The 27,045-nt window shown below is 41.5% G+C and overlaps 2 long non-coding RNA genes across 4 annotated transcripts in view; one reads left to right on the forward strand and one right to left on the reverse strand.

The window, feature by feature from the left end:
- Positions 1-27,045, forward strand: part of LOC143683667 (uncharacterized) — a 266,606-nt gene that overhangs the window by 182,271 nt on the left and 57,290 nt on the right. For both annotated transcript variants that reach the window (XR_013175582.1, XR_013175583.1), the window contains exon 6: positions 22,155-22,313. This is a non-coding gene — a long non-coding RNA (uncharacterized LOC143683667). The remainder of the gene's footprint in view (positions 1-22,154; positions 22,314-27,045) is intronic.
- Positions 305-26,091, reverse strand: LOC143683670 (uncharacterized). 2 transcript variants are annotated; one of them, XR_013175591.1, is made up of 3 exons: positions 25,839-26,091; positions 18,365-18,452; positions 305-604 (listed from the first exon to the last, which is right to left on the reverse strand). It is a non-coding gene; the product is annotated as an uncharacterized LOC143683670 (long non-coding RNA). The 2 variants fall into 2 exon arrangements; XR_013175590.1 differs by lacking the exon at positions 25,839-26,091 and adding an exon at positions 21,730-21,820.

Raw genomic sequence — 27,045 nt, forward strand, 5'->3', positions numbered from 1 at the left:
ATCTTTCTTTTTCTAGCAGACACTCAAAAGGAGAGCTAAATCCCAGTGCATAATTTTGCTGTCCTGTTGGCTATTTGTTTATCCCAAGGTTTAGTTAATGTTTGTCAGAGGAAAGAGTAAAGCTGTACCTTCATCCTACACATACCTTCCTTTTATCCTATCTAACATCCCCTTATGTCTAAGTGATCAGCTATGACAATTTTTTTTATCTGCTTAGTAATTTCTAGCCATTAAAGCCCCATTCCCACAAGTAGTTCAAGAATTCTAGCTTTGGAGTAAAGATTTACCCAAGTAAGAATGTCCTTGGCTTCTAAATGACTTTTTAGTTCTTGACCCTCAGAGGTCTGATCTCTACTGCATCCATTAGGAAAGTGTCCAACTGCAAGTTCAAGGACACCTGAGAGTGACTTAAACATGTGTTTTCTTTACATTTCCAAGAAGCTAGAGGGTATGTGGTTGTGCATGTTGGTTCAACTACTTGGTGATACCATCTATAGGTAAGGCGCCATCTATCTTTCTGCTTCTCTTTCTCTGATGGGTTGCTTTCCATCCTGATGCTTTTGTCTCATGTTGCAAGATGGATGCTGAGGCACCAGGCATATCCCTAAGTTGGAGGAAAAGAAGGGGAAGGAATAATAAGAGCAGTGTCTCTCTGTATCAAGAAAGCAAATATTTTCACAAAGACTGCCTCCCTTAGCAGACTTGCACTTAAATCTTTTTGGTTTTTACTGGGCAATCGTTTAGTCTCTGCTAAGGTCATAAAAGTGGGGGAAATGCTTGCATATTTGGTTCAGTTTAAGCATGGTTTATCTGGGCACGGGCACAGTCAGATTGTGTCACTTCTTTGAATATCAGCTTTGTCTTTCCATGTAACTCAGAGTAAAAGTCCTTACAGTGGCTTGCAAGACCCTAGATGATCTGGCTCCTGTGGCCTTTGTGACTTTCATCACTGACTGCTCCCTCCCTCCCTCCCTCCCTCCCTCCCTCCCTTACTTCATTCTAGCCACTTTGGCCTCCTGGCTCCCACCCCAGGCCCTTGGCACAAGCTGATCCCTCTGCCTGGAATGCTCTTCCCCCAGATAGCCACATGGTCACCTCACCTTCTTTATGACTTTGTTTCAATGTATCCTCCTCAACCAGGCCCAGCACCCTCCTGTTCCTCACCTGCCTTACCCAGCTTTCCATTTTTTTTTTCACTCCTAAAAGCACTCTTGGCCTTCTAACTTTTATAAGTCTATCAAATTATTGCTTAGTCTTTCTCCACGAGGACAGAGGGCATTATTTGCTCTCTTCAGTGGCTTATCTTTTAATGTAGTAGATCCTATCCTTTAACATAAATGTGCGTTGAGTGAATAAATTGCTGTTCTGAACAAAATCTGGATTCTATTTGCAAGGAAAAAGAGCAGAATGGCTAATTGAGTAGGTAACTCTCAGTGTCTGAAGCAAATGTTCTAGTTCTCGGATGCCTGTGTGGTTCCCATCTCACTCACTGACATGTATATCCATATAAAATACACTCATCCTTTAGGCAGGCCAAAGGAATCGCTTCTTTCATCACTCCAGCCCCCAATGGACTCTAATACCTGAGAGGTACTTGAAAGTGGGAGGGATAGGGAGCCACTGAGCCCCTTAGCTGCTCCAGCACCTTCTACACACATCATGAGACCCAGGCAACAACTTTTATCCCATGCCCTCAACCAGGGGGCCCTTATCTCACGTTCCCCACCCCCAGAGAAAGCGAGGCCCAGGAATTCATGTGTTTGTTGTTGCTTGTGTTACTGAATATCCATGAAATGCAAAATGGCACCGTGACCTAATGAGGTATTAACCCTGCCTCATTACTACATATCAACCGTGAAAGCAGGCCCTTCTTGGCCAGGGCTATTTCAAGGAGATTTAGGAAATATTTGAGGCTCTGGAGGAATGGCTGCAAATCAGAGACTCTTCCAGTGGGCCTTTCCACAGAGATCAGGGCAGGAAAGTATACCACAGGCCCCCCAAATCCTCCTGTATAGGTGGAGATGCTTCCTAACTCTCCTGCGTCGCTCCTACTCCTCCCTCCCACCCCAGCAGGAGCCCACCCAGTGTTGGAAAGAACAAGGATGCTGGAGACATCAGGTCTGGAGTTATATCCCAGCTCTACCACCATGAGACATGGGACAAGTGACTTATTCCTTTTGTGCCTCAGTTTCCCCATCTAAAAAATGGAAATAATTGTTAAAAATGCTTCCCAACATTGTGAAAACCTAACTATGTCTATAAAGCAGTTGGCCTAGAGCAGAGGCATGCTAACCAGGGACTATTCATTGTTTTTGTTCTTGCTTTTCTTGCTGTGATTTTTGGTAACAGTGAAAAACATCTTGGGTAGGGGACTTAATTGTTGCCAGCTTCATCATATTGAATCCTTCCCTATTCGGTGAGTGGGGAAATATGAACGGATCATTTTAATAACCACCATTTATTGCCTGCTCCATATTAAGCATCTTATATGCCTTATCCCAGTACTTCTAGTAACAACCCTCTGGGTAAGTATTATTAGCCTCACTAAGGAAACAGAGGGTCAGAGAAGCTTAAAACCCTGCCTATGTGCAACAGCTGCTGAAAAGTGGCATATGCAGGATTTAAGCATTGTCTATATGCCATCAAATGCCATGTTTGTTCCACAACACCACACCCAGACCCCTATTCTCCCTGCATCTTAGTCTTTATCATTTCTGTGAGCAAAAGGTCAGGGGCCCTGGAGCCCTCATCCAGTCCTTAGTCTGGCTTTCCCGGGAGGGCTTTTGATCCCCTTGTGTGTTCACGGAGTCCCAGCTCCAGTCTCTGGGAGGTCAAGGTCCCTCCCTACCTGTGGACTCCGGAGGCCAGGAGCTGTGTGGGCCATGCCTGGAAAGCAGTTTGATGATGTGTTAAGTGTCACTGCTTAATGAGCTGCAGGACCAAACACTCGGGTAGGGGCCAGGGAGGCCAACGCAGTCCCCAAACACATGTTCTGCCCAAGTTCAATCGTAAACGTCACAACCAAGGGTGGGTCTGGAGCCACTCGCCCCAAGAACCCCGACTTCCGTTGCCCCATTGGCCTCTGACTAATCCACCCCCCACTCAACAATTCGTCCTGACTTCCTCCCCAGCCCTCCTGTGTTCCCCCAGCCCATCCTCAGGGCTGCCGTCACGGGAGGTCTCTTCTCGCAACAGGGCAAAGCAATTAAGACCAGACGGGGCAAATTAAACCAGAAAGAATGAGTTTCCTTCAGCACCAGAGAAATATTTGGGGCCTTACTTTCTGAGGCAAAACTGGTAGGAGAGGTGGACAGCTGGGAGTGGGGAAGATGGAGGATAGAACACTGTCAGGGAGCAAGAAGGAGAAAAGAGAGGTGGCTATTCGACAAATGCATGGCTTTCCTGGGGCTGTCTCTGGACAGAGGCAAAGAGGAAAGAACAAATGAAGGGAGATGGCAGAATCATTCATTCATTTCTAAGTCAAATCTTGACTTAGGTGTTCGGAATACTAGGCAACTTGGACACCATAATGAACTGACTAGGAGCCAGGACCTTGGAATGAGGTGGACCTGGCTGACTCCATCCCTCCTTAGTGAGGTAACCCTGAGCAAGGGACTTGATCTCCCTGAGCCTCAGTTTCCTCATCCATAAAATGGGGATAAATTACATTTGTTTTGCCAGAGCTTAGGAGGAGGGTTAAATGCTAACATATGTTAACATAAAATGAACATTGCTTTGCACATAGTAGAAATTCAAGAACATTAACACATGTATAGTGTGTACTGAATGTAGCTGAAGAAGTAATTATAGCTTACATTTATTTTTTCTAATCATTTTATACATATTAACTTATTCAATTCTCATATGTGAGGAAGTCATTATTACCTTTTGAAATGAGAACCTGAGGCACCTAGAGGTTAAGTTAACTTCCAAAGTCACACAGTTATTAAGTAGCAGGGTGGGATTTGAACCCAGGGAGTGTAATAACAGAAATTATGCACTGAAGGGTGAAACTATACTACCTCCTGGTAATGTAGGAAGGAAAAAAAAAAGTTGTATCTTAGGCGGTTAAGACCTGGGGATTGAGTCAGAGTCCCTTGAGGTCTCTCAAAGGAATTCTATTCAGTGACTCCCCCTACCTGTGGCTGGATATGAACACACACACACACACACACACACACACACACACACGCATGCTTGTGCGTGTATGCTTTGGCCCTGCTGACCTCCAACTGCTATCCTCCGCATGCCCTGCAGCAGTGGCTGCTTCCTGGGAAGGGGTGGCTGAAGTTGGTGTCTGCATGCCTAAAGCAAAGGCTGCTGACCCCTGTAACCCTAATCCCATCTCACACTGCCCTCCACCTCCCTGCTCTCCCCCTTCCTTCCCTCCCTCCAGGGCCCAGCGCAAACATGCCATCCAATTTGTTACCTACACAGGAAGGTCAGGGCCCTGCTGGCCCCTGCACTTTTCTCAGCATGGGCCACTTGGCTATGGCTTGCCTGTTTTTCTTTCTGTTCTTTGCAAGAATGAGATGGAGAGGGAACTGGGACCAGACAATGATGCCTATTAAAAATTTATTAGGAAGAGTGCTTTTCTGGAGTCTTGAATAGGTCTCAGAGTTTTCTGGACAGGGCTTGGGAGTAGCATTTTGATGGAGAATTTGGGGTCCATCATAGACAGGGACAAATTGTACCTTCTAAGCTAATTGTGATTCACAGACAAAGCATTATACAATATTGTGTGTGTGTACAAATGTGTACGGCTGTGCTCATATAGGCATTTTTTCTGGGAAGAGTGTTTATAGGTGTCAGAATTTCAAATGGTTTGGGTAAGTTAAGACCCACTGGCTTAACCTCCAGGGGAGTTGATGCAAGAAGCTCTGAAATGAATGGAGCAAATGAAACAGAACAGAAAAAATACCATAGACTCACAAAGCCCAAGTACTGGACTATCTGGTTCACTGGTCCCAATTCAAATGTTTCCAAGGACCAAAGGGTAATATAAATGAGTGAGTCAGCCAAGCATAAGAAGAATATTAGGGTCTTGGATAATGTGAAATGAATGGGACTGTAGTAAACCAGACAGCAGAGAGTGGTGCATGCTCATCATGAGTAGCCACAGCTCAGCTGAGACCATGCTGCCATATGGGATAGCTGACCCAACTTTGCTGAATTTTCCAGGTTTTTTGAGCAAAGTCAGAAACCCAGATTTTTATCCAAAATATCCCAAATTTGATGTTGTACAATCTAAGCAAGATAAATGTGCAGACCAGATCTAGCTTGTGGGCCTCTGGGTTTGGACTCCCATCAACTTGTCTCTGCCAGTTTTCAGGTAGAGAAACTGTAGCCCAGGATAGGCATGTGGTCTGTCCCCTCAGGGTCATGTAAATTAAATGAAAAAAACAGAACCTGGACTCAAAATTTCCCAAGCCACAGTGCTTGCTTCTCCTGTTGTACCAGGCTGTTTAGGGAGAAGCTCCTTATCTCCCCTTCTCTACTGCTTCATCTACTCCAAAGAAGACCTGACAGACATGACTACAACCCACTTATTCATCGCGCTGATGTACGGGACAGTCATTGCAGTGGTGACCCTAGTTCTTCTCCCACTTAGGGCAAAGGCTTTTTGCCTCACACCTTGATTCTGCGTTTGATCAGGTGATTTGCTTTGGCCAATGCAATATTAGCAGATATGATGCAAGCAGAGGCCTAGAAAGTGCTTATGCATCTCTGCTTGGTTTGCTCTTCCTTGGGCTCCTCCACCACCAGGTGAACTAACGTGGGCTAGCCTGGAGTGTGAGAAACATACAGAGGAGAGCAAGTAATGGAGACATATGGAGGTGAGCTGCTTTAGATCAGCCAGTCCCCAGCTAGTCCACCAGCTGACTATATTCACAAAAGAAAGCCTAGATAAACAGAACCGTCCAGCCCCCTCATAAACTCATGATACATTAATATGTGGTTGTCATTCTAAGCCCCTAAGTTTTATAGTCTTCCATTATATAGCAATAGCTAACTGATACAGGTAGAAGGTGTAAGAATTGTTGACTTTAATAATAAATGGTGGGAAATACTTAATCTGCTCTTTCCCTTGCTCAAAATTTGATTTAAATCTCCTACATTCACTTAATAAAATTCAGATAGTGAATAAATATCCATTTGAACGTGGTCAGATTATCTTCTGGTGCCAGGCACTGTACTCGCTGTTTTCAGATCTGTTATCTTAGTACATTAAATAAGACATTTATTGAATTAGTGCAGCCATCTGAGTAGTGAAGTTACATGTAAAGAGCCCTGCAGTCAGACAGAGACCTGGGTGGGAGTTCTAGTCCTACTCCTTCTGAGAATTGTGGTCAGTTAACTAACCTCTCTGACTAACCCATCTCCTCACTTGAGAAATGGGGATAATAATAGTTATCTTATTAGGAGGAACAAATCATGTATTGTATCTTGTTAGGAATGCATTCAGTTGCAAGCAATTGAAAATCTGAAAGCGGCTTAGACTATAAAGACATTTAATTAGCTCACACAAATAGGAATCTGGAGATCAGTGGGTTCTGAGACTGGTTTCAGACAGAACATGATCATGGTAGTATCTCTGTGATTCTCTTGATCTTTCTCTCATGGCTGTAAGGTGTCTGCTGGAGCTCCAGAAATCATATCCATATTCAGGCGTGATGGAGGAAAGGGTCAGCCTTTCCAGGAAGTAAAGTCTTTCCTGGAAGCTCCCAGTGGCCTTCCACTTGCATCTCCTTGGCCAGTGCATGTGTCACAGGACCCATAGCTGCAAGGGAGACTGAGAAAGCAGCTTTTAGCATGTTCAGCTTTGAGAGATTGGAGGCATGAGAAGAATTAGTTGGGAACTGGTGCTGCGTTAACCAGACAGTAGTGTTTGCCACTGTGTCAAATGGTACCTGGTGCAGAAATAGGTGCTCAAAAACTGCTTGTTCTCCCTTGTGCAAGTCTTTAACTCAGAACCAGCTACTTGGCTTTAAAGGAGAATAGGATTTTTTCTACCCATGTTTCAATATGCATTCAAAGTTTCAAAGTATTTTCCCAGTTATAGAAGAACAAGATTGTGATGTCTGCTGGGCTCAAAGCTGTGGTTCATGCACCCCCTCCCCTGATCTTAACATTGGGGAATTCGGGCCTACCTCATTCTAACCCTATAAGCCTAGTGGGGCTGCCCAATATGCCATTCCACCCCTACCACCAGGGCTCATCACAGTCCTCTATTAAATCATTTATGCAAATGTTGTCATCACTCACTGGGAAACATAAAATGCAGATTCCCAGGCTGAACCACGAGGTTTGAGAAACACTGCTGTAGGATCTTGAAGCTAAAAGCCTAGAGCACCAGTGAGCACCAGTGGTCATTTTCACTGCATGGAGAAAGTCAGTCTGTGGGAAGAGAGTATGGAACAGCATGCAGAGAGAAGCAGAGCGAAGAGGTAAAGGGAAAGAGGGAGAATAGTTGTGTGAGTCTCTCGATCCACTGAACCCTGGAGGCCAGCTCTAGCCCTTCTCTTCCTGAAGTTTTGGTTACATAAATCAGTTCATTCTTTATTTCTTTTTTAAAATCTTGATCTCCTGTGACGTTCGTTTCTGTTACTTACATTGCATCTTTCCTCTGCAACTCACCATGGCACTCCTTTATAAAGAATACCAATTACTACATGGGGATAATGACTTCCCCAAGGTCATAAAGCTAATGCATGACCAGACTAAAGTCGGAACCTTGGTTCTCTGACTTCCAACCCATGTTTTTTGTCCTTTGCATTCTTGAGCTACCCTGTAGCTAAGGTAAATACTAGCTATAGACAGGTATAATTGGTTAATATGCAATGTAAAGTTCTTTCTAAAAAGATGACCGTTGGTATTCTGTACTTAATGATACGAAGTACAGGGTGGGCTAAGTTATGCTGCAGTAATGAACAACCTACAAATCTCCCTGACTTAACACAATAAAAGTTTATTTCTCTCTCACACTATATATGCAGTGCATCTTGGCCAGGGGATTTCTGCCCTTGAAGTCTCTCAGAGAGCCAGATGATTACAGGGTTGTGCTTCCAAGCCCCCTCCCCACCAAGTGGAAAATACACTTGGCAGATCACTCACCATGGCTCTTAAGACTTATGTCCCAAAGTGACAGAGATCTTTTCTGCTTCATTGGCCAAAGCAAGTCACATGACCACACCTACCTTCAAAACGGGAGAGAAGTACAATGCTTCTGGGTACCTGGAAAGCAGAGAACTGGAGACATCTGGTGAGCAACACTACTGGCTATCACACCAAGAACATTCAGCAATTTAAGAGAATCTTTGAATAAAAAGATAACCTGAAATATACTGATGTTTAATATTGGGTAGGCATTAGCTTAATGTACACCTGCAAGACAGATGTGGTTTCCCCATTTCACAAAGGAGAAAACTGAAGATTGGAAAGGTTATGCAAATATCCAAGGTCAAGTGGCCTGCAGGGTTGGCTTTAGCTTTGACTCTGAATCTCTCCCTCTCCAAAGCAATGCTATCAACCACCATGTTAATGGTGGTTTAAAATTTTTTTCAACAAAAAAAGTTTCTTTCAAAATAGCAGGAGGGGTAAAATAGTATGAAGAAAGATGCAAAGTTGACTCTTAAGAAACTTATGGGCCAGTAAAATATTCATATCAGGCTTTCCTTAAAGCAGGGGAATCAGCAGGTAAAACTGTAAGCCAGTTTTAGCACAATACATGATTTAGCTTTCTCAGGGATTAAGCCAGGTGCCCCCAAACTTAATAACTTTCTCTAGCTTATTAATTGGGTACAATTTGGCCATCAGAGGTCTTCGATTTCTCTCAGTTCTCGCTAAAAGGTTTCCTTAGTAAAAGCTGTATTTTATGGTTTCCATTATTCAGCAAATATTCATTTCAATCCCTTCTCCACTGTAGACAGAAGGTATTTTTCCATTCCATTGACACTGGGTTTAGACATGTGACTTGCTTTGGCCAATACAATGTTAAGGAGCATGATATAAGCAGAGGCCTTAATGTTCTTACATGTTTTTGCACAGTTTCTGTGTTTTGTGAACCCATCATGAGAAAAGCATGACCCAGATAGTGACTGTCCTTTTATTCCAGACTCCATGATGACACCTGTATCAGTGTAAACCCAACTTTCAGCATGGAGCCATGCACCCCACCCCAGTCTATGTCAGCTGAACCAAAGTTGATTACAGATCTATTAAACATCTGTGAGAACAAATGCTTGCTTCTATAAGCCACTGGACAATGAAAGTTGGGTACTGGGACATTTGGGGGTCATTTATTTAGACCTATGCAATCTGGAGAATTGGGCTGGATCTCCATGAGCTTTCAGGGGCAGGATGGACTTTTGGAATGGAAAAGCACAGGACTGGGAATAAGGAAAACTTGTGTTTCAGTCCCAGGTCTGACTCACACATGCTGTTTGAAGGTGGATAGGTCATTTCTTCTCGCTGGCCTTCAGTTTATGTGAAGGGGCAGCTCTAAATTTGAATAGCAAACAGTGATCAAGTAGTCCACTGGGACTTATTAGTGATGGTTTTGATTTAGTTTGCTGAAGCTGCCAGAATGCAGTATACCAGAAATGGATTGGCTTTTACAAAGGGGATTTATTAGTTCACAAATTCACAGTTCTAAAGCCATGCAAATGCCCAAATTAAGACATCAAGAGGAAGATACCTTCTCTGAAGAAAGGCTGCTGACGTCCAGGGTTCCCCTGTCACCTGGGAAGGCACATGGCCGGCATCTGCTGGTCCTTTGCTCCTGGGTTCCGTTGCTTTCAGCTTCTGATGGCAGGTGCTCTCTCTCTCAGCTCCTCTCAGTGTTTCTCTCTCCAAGCTCTCTTGGCTTTTCTGTCTTTCTTCCTCTCATAAAGTATTCCAGTAAAAGGATTAGGGGAATCTTTGAATAAAAATATAAGCTGAAATGTATTTTAATCCATCCACAGGGTTGGATTAAAAGAACATGGTCTTTTCTGGGGTACACAACATCTTCAAACTGTCACATGGTTGTCCTGAGTACTCTCACAAATTTGGAGGGTGAATCCAGGCCTGGAATGAAAGCTCTGTGATTGATTATTGATGTCTGTCATGGGTAAAGGTTGTTTTTTGTTATTGTTGTTTTGTTTTTGAGTGTGTATCCATTCCTTGCCTATATGCACTTTAAGTTCCTTATCTACTCTGTACATCTAAGATTCTAGGAACCTGTTGTCCTTGTCTCCTGACAAAGATTGAGTCAGAGAGAAATTGGACCCCCTGTGAACACACAAGAGATACTGGAGTTCACAGACTATATGAGTTTAGGGTGACTATTTGATTAAATTCCTTGCATTCCCCAGAAGAATTTCTGTTGAGAGCTGCAGCTGTGGCTATGGAATTGGCTGGCCACTTGGAGCACATACCCCTGGCCCACCAAATGGTGGGAAAGCTCAGCTGAAAAAAATCTGGGGCTGTAAGAATTAAACGTGATCAGGAGCATTCAAAGGGAGTGAGGGGGACCTAGCAGCTTTGGTCTCTTCAAGGCAGGTGCAAGTCCTCATAATAGGGTGACAGGTACCATTTGGTCAATGAAACAAAATTGTTGAACCTGTGGCTAATCAAAGTTAAGCAAGAATTAAAGCAGAGGCATCCAGTCTTCCATTTGTCCCTGCCTTGTTCATTGGAAAATTTAATCGTCTGCCTAGGGGCTAGATTTGAAAGAACCCCCTCCTTTTTATAATAAAAAATGCTTACACCTGGCAACAGAGTTCTTTCTACAGTCTTTGGATTAATCACCACGATTCACATTTTAAATCAGCCTAGAGAACATCAATGATTAGTCTGCGTGCAGGGTGGCTGTTGAAAAGGCAAGGGCATCTTGCAAGATTGGGCCAGAAATTCCCTATAAGGTGAAAAAGTTGGCTGGCCCCTCTCCCTAAGAGTCCAGTTCTCTGGCCACTCTGATGGCTGCCAGGTCAGTGGCATGTCACCAGGCAGGGATTCAGACTGCCTTGCTTTCTCTTGCAGGTCTGGGTACTAGCACAATGTCTTGGCCCCCGTAAAGAACTCAATAACCATTTGCTGATTAAAAAAAAGATAATCATGACAGATGTGCCCTCAGGTTCTCACATGTCTGGAAACAGCCTTCAGTAGAGGGGAAATGTAAAAAGCCCATTATGCCCATTATGCAAACTTCAGGATTGAGATTTGGATCTCAATTTTCTAAACATTAGTTACAGTAAACATTTTCTGAGCACTAGACAGTATGCCAGTCACTGTTCTCAGCACTCTTCATGGATGATCTCTTTTAGTGCTCATGTCAAAGTTCATGAATTAGGTCCTATTGTTATATACCCATTGGCACTCAGGCCTGGCAACATACTGAGACACTAGGAAGTTAAGTAGCATTGCCCAAGGTCACATAACTGGGAAGTACCGGACCAGGTTCTGAACTCAGGGAATCAGACTCCATAAATCTCACTATTATGTGCCATATTATTTAGAGCAGTGGTTCCCAGCGTCTCCTGGAGGGCTACTTAGAACAGATTCCTCTCCCTACCTCCCAAGTTTCTGATTTACTCAGTTTTGGGTGGGTCCTGAGAATGTGCAATTCTTGCAAGTTCCCAGGCGATGCTGATGCTGCTGGTTCAAGGACCACACTTTGGAAACCACTGATTTAAGATAATGCTAAATTTCCAGGGCTTAACACAATATACGTTTATTTTTTGCTCACACAACAGATGTGTATGCCCTTGGTTGGTGGATGATTTTTTCTCTACGTAGTAATTTAGTAATCCAGATTCCTTCCATCTCATGGCTTTGCCTCTCCCTCAGTTCCTGTAATCACCTGCATCCAGCTGGCCTAAGAGGAACCACAGCCTGGAGAGTGTTCTTAAAAGACTTGGTATAGAAGGGATATAAATCACATCTGCCCACATTTCGCTGGCAAGAACTAGTCACAAGGCTGTGCTACAGTGATGCGATGTGCTAGGAAATGTAGTCCTTGGATAGGGAATGGCTTTTTCATCACAACCCCACACATGGTAGAGGGAACATGAATTCTGGTGGATAATGAGCAGCCATGGCACCCTGCCTCTATGGGTAAACATGCTGGCACTGCCATTGGTGTTTAGACAATTGCTTTCCCAGGTTAGAGAAGTGATTTGCTTTGGTTATGTGACCAAACCTTAGGCTGATTACTTCTCACTTATTCTGTGGCTACCAGAATGTCATAGTTATACACAGGACTTAGATGAATGCCTAAAGCAGGGCTTCCTGACATACCTGAAATATTAGCAAAGTGTGTGTGTACATGTATGTGCACCCCTTTTTCTGGAGACAGTGTTCATAAAATCCATCAGCTTTTTAAAGTGGATTATTGAGACCCAATAAAGATAACTCACACCTCTAAGGAGATACAGGGTCTTTCCTAAACATTTGCTCAGGTTATCTCACCATTGTCCATTACATTCCCATTTTTATTTCCTTCCTAGCATGTATCAATAACTGATAGTTTCTTCTTTTTTATGTGTTTACAATCTGCTTCCCTGACTTGAATATCAGCTGCATGAGGCCAGAGATCTTGTCTCTCTTGCCCACTGCTATATCTCCAGGACTCAGACCGGTGCCTGGCCACTGTAAATGCTCAATCAACAATTGATGAATAGATGCAGGGAGGGAGTAACAATTATGGATTAGAACATTCTAGCATTATGCTTTATGGTACTTGTAACTAATGTTCGTTCAGAAGGGGGGATCTTTTTTTTAATTAAAGCCATAAGCAGGATTAATTTGTAGCCATCAACTCAATCAATTTTAGTACAAGATAATTTTTACTGAGTGCTTACCACCTGCTGGGTACCTTGCTAATCTTGGGCAGGGGCTCTTAGTTCAGCGCCCAGCTTTGAATCAGAAAGCTCAACTGAAACACCTTGTCTGAGGTCATTTAGGGATTTCAGTCGTTAGAAATAAGAAAGGCATGTATGTAGGACCGCAAAGGCTAGCCCTTTCTCTCATGTTGCTTTTAGAAGCACGCAGAAGTTTTATAAAAATAGGTGTTGTTTGCTAAATATCTATAATGAAAAAACAATACTTTCCTAGGCCTGCTACTGTCTTTAATTACCCTAAGACTACCCACTGACTGGTAGGGGAAAAGGTGGCGGAGATGGAGGAGTAGGTGATTGCTGGATGCTGGAATGAAGATGGAGGGTTGGGATACTATTGGGCTTGAATGATGGCTTTTCCCTTAATGCAGTGTACATACAACATGCTCATTTATTTCCAAATTGTCACTGATGAGCACATTTAGGTAGACTATTATTATTGGGGAACTAATTCAGTGAGAAGAGAATCCCAAATCTAGAGAACGATGAGGTATTAGCCAACTCTTGTTTCTAACTCATTTTATCAAGTAGACAAACAAAAATAATGGACAATGACTGATCAACAAATGTTAACTGAACATCAGGCACTCACCAGCTACTGTTCTATCCCTAGAATATTAAGTTAGAGCCTCTGCCTTCATTTATTAACACTCACTTTGGATCAGGCACTGTGCCCAACATTTTACTGCTGTTATCTGGTTTATTCTTCATAACAGTTCTATAAAGTAGAGACTGATATTCTCCCCATTTGACAGACAATAAAACTGAGGTTCACAGAGATAACCTACTTGCCTACCACCACACAAACCTAGGTCTGGATATCTTCCATGCTTCTGTTCTTAGCCACTATGCTGCACTGCCTTTATTTGCTTGCTTATTAAATGGTTATGAGAGGACCAGATTTCCCCATTGAATTACTGATCTCAGTGGCATTCAGCAATAAGGGTTTACTCCACTCATGTCTTCCAGGTGCTTGGGCCATCTCTGCTGATCTTAACTGGGCTTGGTTATGTATGTCTGCTCACAGCATCTGGAGCAGGCTGATCTAGTTTGGGTTGAGCTGAGTGCAGGGTTAAGTTCTGAAGACTGCTGGGTAGCTCTGACCCATGAGTCTCTTATCTTTTTTGGACCAGTGGTCCATCTAGGACATGCTCTTCTTATGCAGATGGTGGAGGTTCAAGAGGTCAAGTAACACTGTGCAAGCACATTTCAAGTCCGTTTGTGTCAGGTCTGCTAACATCCTATTGGGGGAAATAAGTCACATGGCTGGACACAAAATCAACGGATGAGGAAGTACACTTAGCTCTGTATGGAAGGAACTACAAGGTTATATGGCAAAGGGAATCGATACAGGAAAAGATGAAGGATTTGAGCCTATAGTTTTTATTACAATGGTGCTTCAGAATAGGGTAAACAAAACTTGTAACAATTGTCTCAAAATGTTTGACCCACAAATTATATTGATAGGACTTAAATATCAGGGAAGTACAAGTGATGTAGAACATAAAGGCATCTGTGATAGCTTTACTCATACCAGCAAACAATTAGAAACACCCTGCACCTCCACAAAAATAAGAATGATTAAATTAATTACATTGCGTTCACAAAGTGGAATATTCATAGCTATTACAAACTTCATGCTTTTGAAAAATATTTAACAATAGGAAATGTACATGATATACAGTTGAGGGGGTGAAAGCAGGATCTAGAACTACAAAGGAAGTATGATCTTAATGTGAACATGCAACACACAGATAGACATGTACAAACTCAAAACAATATACACGCATACGTACATACCAGAATGAAACAGACCAAAACAATGGTCATTATCTCTAAGGGAAGCAATTTGGGTTGATTTAAATTTTTTCTTTATTATTTTACATGCAGAATTTTCCAAAGTGAAAAACACTATTTATGAACATACAAAATAAGTTATTTTAAAATAATCTGTCAAATACACCCTAATTTTGAGTTGTCTGATAATATTTTCTATAGGAAAAAGTAAGCCCAACAGCAAGAACTTATGACTGTGAGGAGAAGTAAGTGTCAAGGTCTTGTGGGAAAAATTGGGCATTTGAAATATCCTGTCACTGATATAAATAATTCTAATTTATAATTTTGTAAATGCAGGACATAGTACATACATAAATAATTTTGATTACATGACACAATTATAAGTGCAGATTTTGGAAGACTGAAATTGATCAACATTATCTGGATTGACAGTAAGCCCATAGTGCAGAATAATGGATTTTAAAGTGCAGCATAAATCTGCTTTAAAAATATCTAGGCTTAACGGCATCAAGAGACATTAAAAACTGCCACCAATTCTTGAGCAACTGTGACTTTTATGACAGCACCATAGACCCAGGAAGGGCAGGGGCTCCCAGAGCGGAATGCCTTGCTGAGGCACAGAAGCTGGACCTCACAGGACCCTGCTAAAGTATGCTTTTATTCAAATTGAGTGAATTATTCAAACAGAATGATTTTCTCATTTTAAACCAGGAAAGAAGATGGAAATGTTCATCCTGATTTTTTTCCTCCCAAAATGTGGAACCATTTCATGAAAAAGGTTAAAAAAAAAAAAGGCATGAGTTAATGAAGGCCCCTTTTTAAGTAAAGGCAGACAGACAGAGGCTGATGGACAGACAGACTTTGAATACATCAATTTGCCAGAACTATTCATTCTAGGAATTCTAAGTTTTTGTCTTTATGGAAAATAGAACTGCTTTTGGAGGCCAAAGCAAATACACTGGAGGGATTAACCCCTGAATCAAAGACTTGGGAAATAATGAAGAAGGTTTGGGTTGCATTATTATTTACCTCTTCCACTCTTTCATAAAGCCAACTCAACTTGGATTTTGTTGAGTTATTTACCACCACTCCCCTCCTGACCCCAGCATTTGAAAGTTGATTAAAAAAACAGATGTAGAAGCTCAAAGGTAATTTCCAATCATTCATTCGTGCATTCACTGAATGTACATGCCACACATCTACTGCATCTTAGTTCCAAATGGAGAAAACTCAAATGCTATATGTACTATTCAATTCTGAAAGTTTTAAGATCTCACTAGAACTAGGCATCATAAGAAAATTCAAAAATAGACAAATTAAAAATAGAACTAAAGCATCAATGGAATCAAAGGTATCTTAAAGAGTCTATACCAATAAATTTAAAGCATTCAAATTCAGTTCAGGTCAATTCAATTCAATTTATGGTCAGAAAGTTGGGAGAGTCCTTAAAGTTGACACAGTCCACTCTTTCATCCAGTAACTTTGTCAAGGGGTCATACCATTCAGAGGTTGGACTCTGTTTTAGATGTTCGGGAAAATTAGGAAAGGGAGAAGGTCTGTGGTAAATATTTGCTAAATTAAGGGAATGAAGGAAGGAAGAACTGAAGGAATAAATGCTGTTGATCAAATCAGATCTTTTTAGCAAAGATCCAGACACATGATAACCCATGATGTGGAAGTAATCTAATGATAGCAAATGGCAATGTTTATTGAGTGCTTGTTGTACACTAAGTATTGTTTTAGGGCTTTCCGTGAGCTAACATTTCATTCTTACCTAAGTAAGTACTGTTGGTAAGTACTGCTGGTATCACATCCCCCTTTTATTGTTGAGGAAACTGATATACAGGAGGAAAAAGTGAGTTTCCTAAGGTCACATAGTTAAGTGAGGCAGTCAGGATGCAAAACCACACAGATGGTTGCTCAAGTTCACAGACTTTTCCACAATTCTCTGCTCCCTCTCATTTTTCTCATTATTTCAGTTAATTGCTATAATAGCTATATGAAGTAGTATTTGACAGAAGAGAAAACTAAGGCTCAGAGAGGTGATAGAGGTGGGATTTGAACCTAAAGACTAAATAAAGTCTGGTTCTTAAACATTACACCTCTGTTTAGGAAGGTTATCTTCATATAAAGTCATTGTCTTTTATAGAACTTATTGTAGCTAATCTAAACTTGTTCCTTTGGAAGGAATTTATACAAGATATCACAGTCATCCTTGCTACCTGCTGCACTCCTCATACTAGAAATCCATGACACACTTGTATTCATCTAGAACCATGGACAGCACCTAGGTTTTAGGGATGTCTTCTACAGGCCTCAGGAGTAAGGTGGTAGAGAGTCTTTCCACCATGAACCCAAACCAACAATTATACACTAGGTTTTGTGGGTGAGGAAAGAAGCTGGTCCATCTGGAGATGTGCTGAAATAACTGCTAAGTTCTAACCAGGGAGTCACTGTTGTTGACTTGATTCTTCAATCCTATCACCAGACACCACCCAGTAGTAAGTCATCAACTATTTCCAGATAAATGGATAGTTTAGTTTCTCAGAGATCAAACTGAAGGCTTACTAAGTATATGACCCTGGTCTCCCAGACAGCTCTTTAATTGACATTCTAAATCCTCTACTAGGAGGAATTCTAGTGCAGAAGATCTCTTTTAAAAATACACAAATTCATGACAGAAGTCATGAATATTTAATTCTTCTCACCTTGGTGTTAATCAGACATGTTCCTTTATGAAAGGGGGATGGGCCAATATGAACCCATGCTGTTCACATGGATAATGAGGAAACAGAGAGGACCCAGGGGCACCCACATACTCTGCTTTATAATTTGACCTCGGGACAGCCCCAAATAGGGTCCTTGGGTTTCTGCTCCCAGGTCATACGTTGCCATTCATTACCTTATTCATTTAATTGATTGGATTTCCATGAGGTGTCTATGAAGTTTACCCTTCCTCCTTTATTCTTACAACACTGTATGTAACCCTACTATCTTCTGTGATTTCTCACATGTGTCTTTCCTTTTTTGAGTGTGAGTTCCTTGACAACAGGGACTATGTATGCTTTCTCCATCCTTCAAGCACCTATCCCAATTCCTGGCATAAAAATGGTACTATATAAAAAAAGATTAAATTCAATTGGATGAATTAAATATTCAGTGATTGTGCCAGCATTCTTTCATTTATTCATACATTCATTTGTGTGTCTATCTGAATGTCCACCAACTAATCACAACATTTTTTTCATCTATCCATCCTTCTATCCCTTCTTTTTCCTGATCTCACCCCATTAGCCATTGGACAAAGTAGTCAGATAAATTAACCAGATGAGAATTTTGCATCTATATTCCCTTTCCGTGTCCTAATTTTCTTTTCATTTACCATCTCCCCCTGTTATATCCCACATCTCTTCCTCTTCCCTCAGGAGAATTTACAGGAACGAAAATGAGATGGCTCCTGAGGATTGGTAAAGGGAGTAAATTGCTTGGTGACAGCTTGGGTCCAGGGAGAGATGAAAACCTTAGCCTTAAGCAAAGTTCAGGGAAGCCCAAGGAGAGAGCTGATGGACAGTCTAACTTGTTGAGGGTGAAATCAATTAAAGTACATCAAATCTAGAGTTCATGCTTTCTCAGAGTGACAAATCTATGCTGGAAACTGAGAAAGACGAAGGGAGAAAAATGCCTCTGACCTCTTGGAGACCGGCTGTTCCTTCTGTCAGGGGAGCCAGGCTTGCAGTGAGTTGCGTTCATGATGAATTATAACAGTCAGCCTACCACCTTAAAAAAGAACAGGGTGAAAAGGTTACCAAAGAGACCCAAAATGTGAGGAATTCAACCAAACATCAAGATAAATCAACTCGGGGCTAGGAGTATTTGTGCCAGGCCTGTTCAGAACTGCCATGGATAATCTCAGTGTGGTAGCCCAACTTTTAGGAACAACATGCACACACACCTACGTGCATACACACACTGTTTGCCAAGACATGAGAAGGTAATCAGAAGAGAAGAGTCACAAGCTTGTCACCTAGCGTCAAGAATTCAAGGGCATGATATTCCAGTGCAGTGGTATTCTAGAAAACTTTCTACGATGATGGAAATGCTCGATATCTGCACTGTCCAACACTGCAGCCACTAGCCACATGTACTGGGGCACTTGAAATATGGCCAGTGCATCTGAGGAACCAAGATTTTAATTCACTTAAATTCAAATAGCCACAAAAGCTAGGAGCCACTCTATTTGACAAGTAGCTTCAAGGAAAAGGGTGATGTTGCCAGCAATCATATCATTAGACAAGCTGGCATGGGTTGAACTTCTGATTGCAATGCCTGCTGGTCAAGGTGTTCTGAAGATTTAAAGCAGACCATGTTTTAAATCTTCATGTCTTAAAACAAGCAGACCTTGTTCCATGGAACAAGGACAACATCTCAATCATCTCTGTATATCCAGCATCTACTGTGTGCCTGGCACACAGATGCCAAATCTGTGTTGAATAACTGATTGAACAAATGATAATAGCTAACTTATTGAAAACTTATTATGTTTCAAATACTGTGCTAAACACTTTACATACATTCTCCCCTTGAATCTTCCTACTAAGACCTTCCTTGAGGCAGGCAGTATTAGGAATAATTATAGTAACATTGTATGTTTTCTCATCCTTCAAGCACCTGTGGCAGTTTCTGGCATATGCAGAATAATATAGAAAAAGTTAGGCTTTGTCAGATGAGTGAAATATTACTATGTGCCAGTTTCTCTACTGAGAGGTTTGCGTTTTATTTATTTATTTATTTTTACATGGGCAGGCACCGGGAATCGAACCCGGGTCCTCTGGCATGGCAGGCGAGCATTCTTGCCTGCTGAGCCACCATGGCCCACCCAGGTTTGTGTTTATTGAGTCACTCATTACTCACAACAGCTCTATAAAGTACACATTATTATGATTCGTGTTTTGCAGACGAAGAAACTGAGGCACTAGAGTGTCTGAGCCACAGAGAAGCAAAGCACATAGTAACTGGCCCAGCTAAGCATTCTGGGCACAGAGCCTACCATATTGCCTTTTGGCTTCCCCTGCTCCTCCATTTTACAGAAGAGGAAGCCAAAGCTAGCAAGATTAAGTCAACTTCTCTGTTAGCATGTGGCAAATTCAGGCCCCAAACTCAGATCTGTTTGATGGAAAAGGTGGGTGAGTAACCATGTTGCTTCACAACTGCTTGGGTTATTGCTGCATTCTTGGCGGAAACTCATTATCTCTGTGTGCAATACTCAATGGTAATTTGATTTTCTCCTTAGAATGGAGAGGTTGAATCTTGGTTTGAAATAGCCTCTCTGACGTCCAGTTGTCTCATCAGTCAAAGGGGCATATGTTTAACTTTGTGAAGAGGGCTCAATGACATAAAAGTGCTGTGTGTCTATCTTAGCGCCTGGCACGTGATGACACCCGATAAAATGAGATTGTTGCTCTTCATATTATTATTAAGATTAAAAAACAAGTAGGTTTTGGGTGGTGCGATGGTGGCTCAGTGACAGAATTCTCACCTGCCATGCCGGAGACCCGGGTTCGATAGGTCCTGAAAAAATAAACTCTTTGTTTACCAATTATCCTGGTTTCATACTGATTCTTCCCAGATGTGAGCTTCCCAAATAATTACGATGTATCCTTCAGCACCCTAATTAATATTATTTCCAAATTTGAGTCTTCTGCCTGGAAAACATTCTTACAAGGTTTAATATTTCCTATCTATACAAAAAATGTGGAGCATAACAATGTTTTGTCTTTTTTTCCCAACACACACAGACACACATTACTGAGGTGAAATTCACATACCATAAAATTAACTATTTTAAAGTATACAATTTAGAGCATTTAACACATTCATCAGGTTTGACTACCACCACTTTTATCTAGTTCCAAAATACTTCATTATCCCAAAGAAAACCCCAGGCCCATCAGGGAGTCATTCCTCATTCCCCACTCCCCGTTGATGCCTTCTGTCTCTATGTAGTTACCCATTCTCTATATTTCACATAAATGGGATCAAACATAGGTAGCTTTTTTGGTGTTTGGCTTCTTTCACTTAACATAAGTTTTCAAGGTTCATCTACACTGTGGCATGTACCAGGACTTCATTTCTTTTCATGGCCGAGTTATATCTGATTGTCCCGACACACAACATTTTGTTTATCTATTCTTCCGTAGGCAGATATTTGGGTTGTTGTCTCCTTTTGGTAATTATGAATAGTGTTGCTTGAACATTTGTGCCCAGGTATTTGTTTTCAATTCTTTGGGGTCTAAATTTAGGAATGGAACAGTTGGTTACTCTACGTTTAACTTTTTGAAGGACAGCCAAACTGTTTTCCATAGCAAACGAACCAATTTACATTCCACCAGTGATGTGTGAGGGTTCCTGTTTCTCCACATCTTCATCAACACTTGTCATTTTCTGATTTTCTCACTACAGCCTTCCTAGTGGGTATCTCATTGTGGTTTTGATTTGCATTTTAAACACTGGAGTTGTCTTTGTTGTTGAATTGTAAGAATTCTTTATACAATCTGGCTACTAGATCCTTATCAAATATATGATTTGAAAATATTTTCTCCCAATATGTAGGTTATCTTTTCACTTTCATAATCATACCTTTTGATACACAAAAGTTTTAAATTTTGATGGAGCTCAGTTTCTTTTCTTTTCTTTTGTTGCTAATGGTTTGGTGTCATATCACAAATCTTTTGCTTAATCAAAGATCCTAAAGATCTATCCCTGTTTTCTTCGAAGAATTTTATAGTTTTAGCACCTACAGTTAGGGCATTGAGCCATTTTGAGTTACTTTTTGAATGTGGTTTGAGGTAGAGGTCCAACTGAATTCTTTTGCATGGATATCTATTTGTCCCAGTACTATTTGTTGAAGGGACTATTCCTTCTCCATGGAATATTCATGGCAACCTTGTTGAAAATTAATTGGCCATAGATATATAGGTTTTTTTCCTGGACCCTCACTTCTATTCCATTGGTTTATATGTCTATAATTATGCCAGTACCACACTATTTTGATTACCATAGCTTCGTAGGAAGCTTTAAAATCAGGAAACATGTATCCTCCAGCTTTCTTCTTCTTTTTCAATATTGGCTATTCAGGGCCCTTGCAATTTCATATTATAATGTGGATGATATTTTCCATTTCTGCAAAACAAACAAAAAAAACTATTGTGATTTTCTAGTAAATACACTGAATCTGTAATTCGGTTTGGGTAGTACTGCAGTGTTAACAATATTAAGAATAATCCATGAAAATGGGTTGTCTTTCCATTTATTTGGGCCTTCTTTAATTTATTTCAGCAATTCTTCCAGAAACATTTTGTACTTTTCAGTGTGCAAGTCTTTCACCTCCTTGGATAAATTTATTCCAAGTATTTAATTCTTTTGGATGATATCATAAATGGAATTGCTTTCTTAGTTTCCTACCTTTTTTTTTTCCCCCAGATTGTTCATTGAGCTAGCCCCCAGGCAAGTTTGAACAGACAAACACAATGTGTTGTGAATAAGGTCGACTCTGCTCCCTCTGGAACCAGCAACCAGGCACTGCAAATGTGAGCTGCTATCTTCAAGACCACTGCCAAGCCAGGGAGGGGTGGAATAAGGGTGAGTAAAAATGTTGCAAAACCTTCTTAACAAATGTTAATTGTGTGGGTGATTTTTTTTTCTTTTACCATTTTTAAGTTGCTTTTTTCTAGATTCTGCTTGATTGCTGAAAATGTTTGGCTATTTTCACAAAGGTCTTACAAAGTAGAATATGACAGATTTGCTTGATTTTTTAAAGTCTCTGTAGAAGGACGGAACCTTGGGGCTACCTTACTTTATCACTCTCCAACATTCAGTCTTCATTGTAAGCCCAGGGACTTTTCTCTACCCCAGTGACTGGGTGGTGCTGAAATGAATTTAAGGATGCCCACAAGCCCAGATATAAAAGTAAACACCTTAAATGACCCACACGTCTAAGCTTTGTGTCTCACGAATGAATTTTGGGGCTCATTATCTTTGCTTTTTGTTACAGGCACTTTTTATAGCAGCAAAGCCTGCTTCTAACAGCTCTGTTGTTCAGTGTATGGACTTTGTGACCATTCTTTTGATTTCACGAAAGTTTAGCCCACTTCAGGCTGTTGGTTGCGTTTCAGACATTTGTGTGGGTTAGCTAAGTGACTGTTCACCATTACCCTAATGAAAAGGACATAATGCTGCAAATAATTTGCATTCCCTTTCAATAATTTCAGAAATTGAATTATTCTGTTTTAATGTTCCTATTAGATTTAATTTTGTTTTCTTTCCCTGAAGGTCATCTATTCATCTATTCCTACCTCCTCCCCATCATTGCTGATTCTAGATAAATGAATTGTGACTCTAGAACAGTGATTCTTGGGCTGGGGGGGTGGGGTGATTTTTTCCTCCAGAACACATTTTAAATGCCTTGAGACAATTTTGGCTGTTACAGCTAGGGGGATGGTGCTATTGGCATCTAGTTTATAGAAGCCAGAAATGCTATTCAGCATCCTACAATGCACACGACAACCCTCCCACCGCCCCCACAGAGAATAATCTGGCCACAAATGTCGACAGTGCTGCGGTTGAGACAATCTGTTTTAGAAGAATGAATTGGAACCCGCGGTATACCTGAAGGCAGCAAGACTGTTAAGGAATTTTAAAATGTCTATGAAAATATTTTCCCTTATTTCCTAGCTGGGTCAGTCTATACAAGGCAGCTCACCACCTCTGTAGTCAAGCATGCCCTGACCTGCAATAAAAGCTACATTTTTGGACTTTGGAAACTCAAGTCTCAGATCCAGTGAGAACCTAAATCACTTGCCACTTCTTTTTGCTCTCTCTTTTTGTTGCAATGGAAGAGTAGGATGCATACACTGAATGGTTTTTATTCATTTATACTGAAATCATCACAACGATTACTTTTTTTATGACCCATTTGATGCCCCAAAAAAGCCTTCTGAATTGCATTTATAACCCTTTAAAAAACTCATACCTCTTAGAAACAGGAAGATACTTTGTGAACAGAGTAAACACAGACAAAACTTACAAGGTGGGAGCAAGAGGCGATTCCCTTTGGGAGACTCTGTCCTGGTGAAATGCCTCCACTGCCCCTGAGGGAACTTCCTTGTACGCCACAGCAAGAAGGGGTGACATGGCCAAGTCTGGAAGCAGAGGCCCAAATGGTCTCTAGCCCTAGAAGGGAGCCTTAATAAAGGGCCTCTTGCTAAGGGGCAGCTCTAAATGGGCTAGGGCCTGTGGTTAGACATCTTCTTCCCAAGTCTTAGTGCAGGAAAGCAGAAACCATTCTGGACCAGTTCTGGACCCAGCTCTCCAGATTTGCCACAGGAGCTTGCCCTCTGGAGGGGTTGGACTCAGTAATCCCCAAAGCCCTTTCCAGCTCCTTTATGCTATGCTTCTCTGTAGCTCTCAGATGTCTGCATTAGACAGCAAATTCATGGCATGCTTGATGTCACTCTCCAGTCTAGCACCCATGTCGTGCGTTACCAGCTGATAATGATATCCTTTATCCATTGACCTCAGACATGAATTCAGAATCTCTTTCCGCACAGTTTTTCAAGCAGCCACTCCCAGTTGTTTAGCGTTGGCACACCTACAGGAAAATGGATTAACCTATCAACCCTGCCCAGACAACAGGGAGTGTGACATCACTTCCTCTAGAGCAGGGGATTGAACTGAGACTAGAGCTGAGAGCCACCTGCTGTGTGACCTCAGGCAGGTAACTGACTTTTCTGAGTCTTTGTTTCATGACCCATCAAAGCACCTGAGAAACCCACCTTCCTATTTTAGATGGTCTCCATGCCCTTTTCTTTTTTTTTTTTAATAGTTTTACAAAATGTATTCACATTTATCATCATCATCCTTATGCCCTTTTTCTTTAATGCCAAGAACATTGCTTCATATTTGATTGTTTCTGAAACCAGGAAGCATGGTTAAGGTAGCCAAGTCTCCTATTTTTTCTTGAATAAAACAAAAGTAGTTTTTAAATCCATGACGTCTTAGACTAAAATCAAAAGTGTGGGGATAGTTTCCATTTATTTAACACATAGTATATTCTGGACAAAATCCTAAGTGTCTCACAAAGTTCTCCAACTAAAGTATTATTAACGTTATTCTATTATATTCACATTCTCCTCACTGAGATGCAGAAATGGAGCCTCTGGAAGGTCCTCTCTCCCAGGGTCTCAAGGCTGGTAAAGGACAGAGGTGGATTTGAACTCTGGGCCCTCTGAACCCAGGTTTATACTCTGAACCAATTTGCTCATTTTGGCCTCCCAAAGCTTTGTGAGGGACAGAGGGCAGGTGTCACCTCTGCTCTTCTCCAGGTGCAAAAATGGAGAGCCACAACCATGAAGTGGCTGTGTACTGGGGTCATGTTGAGAAAACATCATGGATGCTGGGGCTCTGAGCTGAAGGGGATAAACACTCAGGCTATATTTTATAACTTACAGCTGTTAATCTCCCATTTGTTGTTGGCTCTGGGACAGTGCCTATGCCCGAGGGCTGCTGCATCCTCCTGAAGTTTTAAGAGGCCCAAGGGAGCCAGGGAGGAAAGACACTTCAATTCGTTAGAAAGTTGAAAAAGATGTATTTTCCCAGGGAGACTTCAGCAGATGGTCTGTGACATTTGTTCATTCATTCAATAGACAGTTATTGAAAGTTCTCTGTATGTCTGGTCAGGTTCAAGACAACGGGTAAGGACCGGTGGGTGGGGGTGGGGTACCAGGTAGACAGCACATGGACTTACAAAGCAGAAGTCACCAGAGAGACAGTGAAGCAAGTTGGAAGGGTGCCAGCTTGGGAATCAGCCTTGTCCTGGGTCGAAGGCTGGCCCTGCCACTCTCTAGTTGTGAGACTGTGGAAGCCTGGCTTCACCTTTCCAAGCCCCGGTGTTCATATCTGTAATATGAGATAACACCAGGGAGCCACTCACAGGATGGTTGTATGCAAGATATGATCTTGGCATGAAATAATCATTCAATAAAATAAAGTTGAAATCATTTATTCATTCAACAACCATTTACTCAGAACCTTCTCAGTACCAGACAATGTTCTTAGCACTGGATAATAATGTAAATTGTTATTATGATCTTAGCACGACTTACAGACCTAATCTCCTTGGACTTCACTGAAGCATCCTGAGACCTGAGTTGGCTCTCCATCCAGGAGGTACAGGCACCTGGGCCCCTTGAATTCTTCAGGAGTGGAGAAGGCAGCTCCACTGCTGAGTGGGTGAACAGGTCCTGCACATCCCAGAGGAACGGAAAGGAGGTGAGGCTCATCCCACTCTAAATCCAGGGCTGATCAGATCACTTGCTCCTCTTCAAATTTCCCCTACATCGTTTTTGAGTGAAGCACAGAGAAGTGGTAGTGGCATTGTGATGTGGCTGGGGGTGGGTCCTTCAGTCCACCTCTGGCTATAGTTTTGCCCCTTTAGTCGTCCACGGCCATACCTGGTCCCAGCTTGCTGAAGTGTATTCATATGTCAAACCCGGAATAACTCCTTCCCTTCTGATGGTGATGATGATGATGATATGGATGCTATTGTAGATGATGACAATGATGTTGATGATGAATTACCTACTGATGCTGTTTTACATACATTCTCCTTAACCCTTGCAACAACCCTGCAAGTTAGACATCATTACATGTAAAAAGCAGGATATGAAGCTATGAGGAAGGGTGACTGTCCCAAGCCCATACCATGAAGAGACAGAGCTGAGCTGCAAACCTAAAACACCAAACCACTAATTTTGCCACAAAAATTAAAATGCTGAGGGCTTAGCATTTGTCAGACACTATTCTAAGGGCTTTATGTGCATCATCTCATTTAACTCTCACTAACCCTATTGGGTAGGTACTAATATTATCTCCATTTTACATATAGAGAAAGGCACAAAGGTTATGTACCTTGTTTGTGGTTAGAGAGTTGGTGGAGAATCTGGGATGTATACCTGGTCAGTCTGACTACAGAGCTTGTACTCTTATTACTTTAAAATTATTATTATATTTTTTACAGAGGCATAAGATAATATAGTAAAATGTTAAGAAGTCACTATGTTAAGAAGTCACTATGACTATGCATACATACACCCCCAGATGAGCTCCTGCTATTAACCCAGTAGTCCACATCGATCCTGATCCCCAAACTATGATGTTGTATTGGAATTATCTGACACCACTTCACATTTACAGTTAACTTTCATACATATTTGTGCCATTAATATTAATTGCAAACCCACATGATATTTGCTATGTGGAGACACTGTTCTAACTGCCTCATGTATAATAACTCATGCTAGCCCCATGAGGTTAT

The sequence above is a fragment of the Tamandua tetradactyla genome, chromosome 5 (genome assembly GCF_023851605.1).
Source record: "Tamandua tetradactyla isolate mTamTet1 chromosome 5, mTamTet1.pri, whole genome shotgun sequence".
NCBI lineage: Eukaryota > Metazoa > Chordata > Mammalia > Pilosa > Myrmecophagidae > Tamandua > Tamandua tetradactyla.